This window comes from Coloeus monedula, assembly GCF_965178545.1.
Source record: "Coloeus monedula genome assembly, chromosome: 6".
Classification (NCBI taxonomy): domain Eukaryota; kingdom Metazoa; phylum Chordata; class Aves; order Passeriformes; family Corvidae; genus Coloeus; species Coloeus monedula.
In genome coordinates, this window is record NC_138786.1 from 25,016,851 (window position 1) to 25,023,727 (window position 6,877).

Sequence of the window (6,877 nt, forward strand, 5' to 3'; positions counted from 1 at the left end):
ACTGGAGCTGCCTTGGTTCATTTCTGGAGCTGCTGGCATTATGCTTATGGACAGCAGGCTGCAAAAATCCCTTCTGCTTGTGAAGAAAGCTGGTGCTGCAGTGAAAATGGGCTTGAACTTAGACCTGCAGGTGATCATTTCTAGAGTAACTGCACTGAGGCCAGCTGCTAACAGATCATGGGGCTGAACGTGAGACAAAGCCAGTGCAACAAACTCCATCTTGACCCATGGAAATGTGGTTGGAAAATACTCACTGCAGGCTGGCAGCAAAGGCTGTGCAAAACAAGCAATAGTAAGGCTGCATGATAACAAGGCAAAGTGTCTTCAGAGGGACTTTGCACCAAACCAGCCCAAAACAAAAAAGGAGAAACAGAAAAATCTCGCAACCATGTGTTGAACCACTGCCCAGGTCCAGGCTACAAGGAGCTGAAAAACTCTGGGCTGCAAGGGAGTGAGGCTTTACCAAGCTACCTAGGTTCTTAGCAGATCAAAGAGGATTAATATGAGAAGATGAACTTGAAATCCTTGCTGAAAGGGAGGGGAAGAGGGCAATGGAGTAGGTTCTGTAACTGGGTAGTTATCTTTAGGACATCTTGACTAAGCAACATGGCTGCAGTGAACTTATCCAAACTAAATTTCAGTCCAAATCACCTCAGCTGCTTTCAGCACATCCATTTTCTGGCCATGTCCTCCTGATTTTCATCATTCAGTAACCCTGCTTGTAGAGGTTTCTGGTTTGTCAGTCTCTCAGCTTAAGGCAATTACAGCTGCTGAGACACCTCAACAGGCAGTGTAGTGGTGCTCAGCACTTCTTCCCCCTTAGTGTGAGGGTCCATAAGCTCTCCTCTTCAGTTTCAGCACTTTCACTGGGTCCTTCTAGTTACACATCCTGTGGTCCCTTCCTCCCTGCATTTCCTTTCTCTCCAAGCAGCTGGAAGTCTTCTTCTGCATTCTCCCCCTTTGACTTCACTACCTTTCCTTCCTGAATCTATTGTTCCTGCTTCCAGCAGGAGGCTGACACTAAAACAGTCACTGCCCCCAGCTGTGACCACAGTAGCCCTTTCTCTCTTCAGGGCTTCCCCACAGGTGCCACACAGTTCCTAAGGAATGCTGTATCCATAATTCTATGGATGTTTATTTCACCAGTGGCTCTGCATCCCCTCTACACATTGCAGCCACCTCTGGAGCTGAAGCACTGCTATGTACTCCCTCTGCACCCAAATCCTCCATAGTGACCTGTTTGACAGTGGTGATTCCACTTTGAAAATCCTTTGTTTTCAACAGAGCTTTCTCATCTTGCCTTGCTTACCTTGCCTTTTGGTCAGTTCTGCCTGCCTTACTTTCATGGGTCTCTGTCTTCTGCTTAAGGCATACTCCCTATGCTTGTAGGGGCTGCAGTCCCTGTACTAGAGGGATTCCGTTTAGAAAACTCGTGAGTGGGGTGATCTGCAGGGAAGAGAGATTACACATCTACTGGAAAATTTGGAAGAGTCATGTCTGCGGGGTGGACAACCCTACTGGTTCTGACCTCAGGCAAGTTAGTGCCTGTGCTGTCAACTGCCCTTGAAAGAATGTAGCTCAGGGTCTGCTTATTTCCCAGTTTTTCATCCTGCTTCCGTGTGGTGTGATGTGCATATCTTCCATCACCTGAGTGATTGTCCCCTGCCAAACAGCCTGCTTCCAGCAGAGACATCTGTAACATCTCCAAACAGACCATCACAGCAAGATCTAAAACTAAGCCTCAGATCCAGGAAACCCCAGGGCACATCAGCCAGCATACCCCCACTTTGGGGTATCTCTAAAGCTTTCCAAGTCCAAAGCACCTGCCAGGCCAGAGGTGATACTACCAGACATTTGCAAATCAACATTTGATTATAATATTGGAAATGGAGTTACCAAAGAAAAAGCCTGAAGACATACATGTATATACACACAGACACTCACTTAACAACTACTCAGAAGCAGCACGCTCCTGCCCTGGCCCTACTCTCCCATCACCCTTTCCATCAAACCGCAGCAGTTTTGTCTGGCAGCCCAGCAACATTCTCTGGCACAGTAGAAAGGGACAGTCCTCTCTTCTCCCTTTCAAAACTTCCTAGCCCTTGCCTTACTTACTCAGCAATCACACAAGCAGGAGCAGGTCAGTTCAGCAATGCAATGACAATCACTGTTTGAGCAGGGCTAGGGACACAACTCAGCCCATGGCTGCCACTTCCCAGAGTGGTTGCAAGGGCCAGCATGTGCAGCAGGACCAGCCTTTTGGCTGCAACACATCCCCAAATCAGAGCAAGCCATCCGTGACTACACTCCTCAATATCTCTTGAGTGACCCATCTGTTGTGTTCCTTAATTTATGTGCTCCTTCAACCTTTGCTGGCTTTTCTCCAAACACAACATTTGCAAGACTGAAGTAAAATTGTGTAAGTTGTAAACCTGAACAAAATATTCACTCTACACATAGTGTATTAGCTCCTTGGATCTTACTGGAAGCATTGCATGGAGCCAGTGAGTGACATGACTGCCTGCCTTGGTGCTATACTTTTTCCTAGAGAGGCAGCTACTAATTACACTCAGTACAGCACACTGGCAGTCTGGTCAGCCACAACCCTCAGCCAGCTGCTTCCCTTGCATCAATCCAAGTGAATACATGGCAGGGCAGTTTGCTGACTTGACAGAAACCTAACCCAACCCAAGAAAAAGTTTTCCATATGATCCCTGAAACCATAGAAAATTGGGAGCATCTTCTTACACATTCTGGGAAGGGGCATACCTGCTGAGAACCTGTCCCTTGTTCCAGTGAGAGGAAGAATGCTTTCTACCCGATTTTCCTCTCCTCCATTCGTAGCTGTGTTTGCTCTTTCCGCTACTGAAAATAGCCAGGCTGCCCTGAAATACTGAGCAGAGCTTTCTCCCAGAGCTACTGGCTATCCCCAAGGGAAATCATGTGGATTAGTCAGTGTCTGCAAACTGCTTAGTAAGAGAGGAGGAAAAAAAATACAAAAATAGATTTGTGTTAGGAATTGTTCTCTGCCCAAGGCATCACTGTAGATTTCTGGTACCCCACCACTCAACATTGTGGTCCATGGGAAACTCTATCTCCCTGTTACTTTTTGGGTAGTTTACTGAATTTGCCAACCCCTTTCCCAAAACTTCTCATTCAGCAAAAGTGTGAGAGGCCAGTGAGTCTGAATAGGAGAGGAGGACTCAGCCACCTCATCTCTCTCCTGCAGAATCCTTTCACCCATGTTCTTTGCTGGGCAGCGAGAAAAGAGCAAGGTCCCTTTTTCTCTCTACCACCCTGCTTTTGGACAGACTCACACAGAAGCACTTTCTCTTACCTTTGGCTCGGGCCTGAAAGTGCAGGGCATGTTTTATCCCCATCACAGCACTTCCCTCCTGAGTCTCTCCAGTTCTTTCACAGTAACCTCATGTGTCCCTGGTATTATGGGGGACTCAAAGATCATGCCTGGTCATCATCCTTTGCTTTCCTTTTCTCTCTTGGATAATGCTGGGAACTATCTTTGATTGGCAGAGGTGGATAACAGCAAGGTAATCTCTGATTAGAAGGCTGCATCAGGCTCGGGGTCTGGTATCACAGCAGTCAGGAGGAAAGAGGTAGACGTCAGATGGGATGCAGATGGACAGGGAAGCTGAGAGCCAAAGAGCAGGCTGCCAGCTTGGAGCTCAGAAATTCAGCACTAAAGCACATGAGATACAAAAGAAACAGATGCAGGAAATAGCAAGAACAGTGCAATGACAGCACTCATTCACAGGGAACACTCAGCAGCAGGAGTTCTTTCCTGTACTGACAAAAGCAACAAAAAGAAGCTGATTATTTCTCAGACCAGCAGTATGCTCTCCATGCTGCTTTTATGCAAAACTGATGGACAGGATCAGCAGCCTTGCCAGGATCTGGAGCAACCAGCATGGGATTGAAGGCCTGCAAGAGACCCTGCTGAGGTAGAGAAGTTGAAGTAACACTGCTGTAGCAAGCACTCCTAGGACACAATGCAGTGAACAGAAACTCTGCTTCCTCCACGGAGGAGAGGAGCTTGCACTGTATCTCCCCATGTCTCCTAGCACAGACTGGCAAAGTGTGACACTGACCTACTGGCCTCTGAGGCTGCCTTGGCTCCTCCTGAGCACGTGCCATTTCTCTCTGTCATGGTTTAACCCAGCATCCAAGTATCACACAGCTCACTCCACCCACCCCACACCACCCAGTGGGATGGGGAAGAGAACCAGAAAAAGGTAAAATTGGTGGGTGGAGATAAGAACAGTTTAATAACTGAAATAAAATATAATAATAGGAAAAAAGGAATTAAACCCAAGAAAAACAAGTGATACACAATACAATTGCTCACCGCCTGCTGACTGATGCCCATCCCATTCCCAAACAGCAATCACAAGAAAGAAACAAGCAGAGGAAGGGAACAGCACCACACAACTGATGATGACAGGGCAGGAGCAAGCAACTCAGGTTGAGGCAGCTACAGCCAACACGAATGCAAACACTCCCAATGCACGCTCATCATCTGAACTCCCTCCTCTGCACAAGATGCAGCTTACACAGCATCCACCCTACCACCAGAGACTCCCTCTCCTGCCCTTCTGTAGCTTCACCTGTCAGGGCCCTGAAAGCACTAACAGGCCTTCATTGTCCAGAGCAGCCTCACCTGCGGCTCGACCCAAAGTCCCTGCCCATGGGGTTGGGGAGAGGGTGTGTTTGCATTTAAGCTCAGCCCAGGGTTCCCAGGCCCTGTCTAAGCTATGTTGGAGGAATGGTAGTCTCTGGCTGTGCTTTGTTGATCTTAACCTGTAGGCTGGTTTATCAGCCTGACCTCAGGCTTGCTTTGCCTTATCACCACAAACACGCTTGGCAATCGCTGGGGCTGATCCTGACCCAGTTTGACTGCAAGTGACCTCACCACCACGAGCTTGTCCAGCTATCTCAGTTCTTGGTCAAATCCAGCCGCTATGCTGGGCCTGCCTGGCTCTCTGTGGTCAGGTACTGTGGGAATGGGCCATGTCCAATGAGGGCCCTGGCTGCTGGCCTCAGGAACAGCCCCTCACAGCTCTCCTTGTCCTAGTGTGCAGCCAGCCCTTACTGCACCCTGATATCAGCTCTCCTGGTATGACTGCCAGGACAGCTGCACCACGAAGGGAACTCAACTTGTTTAAAAATAGCTGTGAGGAAAATGCTATCGGTTGCTTTTACCTGCATTGTTTCCCCAGTACATGTGTGTGTAATCCCAGAAATGGCATATAGGCACCATTAAGGTAGTAGAATAAAAGCAACAGAAACCAGGGACTACTTAAGACAAGACTGCTGCCAAGAATGAGCTCTGTCAGCCTAGATCAGGCTTCAGTACCCAGCTCAGAAACTCCTCTCAGAGCAGCTTGAATCAGATATGTCAGCCAGAAGCCTCTCATGTTACTGCATGTGCCTAGCATATCAGGTCTCACTCTGATCATACAGTTAGAGCTTTGCCGATTCCCAGAACACAAGACCCTGCTAAACTGCAAGGGTTTTTCTGCAGGGCTTTTTTTTTTTTCTCAACAACTCCGTTGTTCCTGATTGCATCTCTATGTCCCAATACTTTATGTATCTTCCTAAGACCATGGGTCCTAGGTTCCCATTGCAAGGAATTCTATTGTCTACCTTAACATCTGTGGATAATGTGGAAATGAGTGAAGAAAGCCCCTTTATATTTAAACTGAAAGTTGTCTTGTCCAGATATTAGTACATTTAACAATTTCTTTTAGTGACAAACTGGTGCTGCAGAGCAACCTCCTTTCAGAGGTAAGGAAATCCCATTGCATTCCATCTCTGTAATACCATGCTACTGATTAACTTTTGTTGTTGTTGTCATCCTTCTGAATCTCTCATTGCTCTGCAGTCACTTTTTTTTTTCGCTAAAGCATGAAATTGACTATATACCATTGACTTTTAGTACACAACACAACCATATTTTTTTCTATTTTTCTCGCATTATAACTGAATTACTTTCTAGGCAATATCCTGCTGCTTCTAGACAGGTAATAAATACAGCAGTTAAGGGCCCTGACATCATCTTTGCTCTGAAGTAACAACTTCCCTACCTTGGTTACTGCTTCATGATGCCTTGATTACTGTATAGCCAAGTAATAGCTTCTTGAAAGGTCCTCCCTGATTAAAACAGGGCTATGAAGATGGAGAAGGGTCTAAAGGGGAAGCCATATAAGGCGTGGATGAAGTCACTTTGTCTTTCAGCCTGGAGGAAACTGAGGGGACCTCATCCCTCATTGTGGTCTCCAATATCCTCACGAGGGGAAGCATAGGGGCAGGTACTGATCTCTTCTCTTTAATGACCAGTGTCAGGATCTGAGGAAATAGCCTGAAGTTGTGTGACGAGAGATGTAGGTTTGATATTAGAAAAGGGTTCTTCCCCCAGAGGGTGGTTGGGCACTGGAACAGGCTCCCCAAGGAAGTGGTCACAGCACCAGCTTGACAGAGTTCAAGTGTTTGGACCGTGCTCTTGGGCACATGGTGTGACTTGAGAGATATCCTGTGCAGGGCCAGGAGTTGGACTCGATGATCTGTGTGGGTCCCTTCCAACACAGGACATTCTGTAAATCATCTCCAAATCACCGTTTGCTTGTGCCAGTGTACCAGGCCCGGCGCCCTGAGGTCGGCTGCTGGAGCAGGCGATCCCTGTAAACGCTGCTCTGAGCTTTTTCTCCGGTAGCAGCTGACCCACGGCAGGCACTGCCCCATTGCTATTCTAAGGAGCCCTTCTCTCGGTGCGGGCCCGCAGCGGCCCCAAAAGGAGGGGCACAGCCACAAGGGCCCCCGACGGCGCCGAGCGGCGCTGTGGCACTGCCGTACGCGCTCCGAG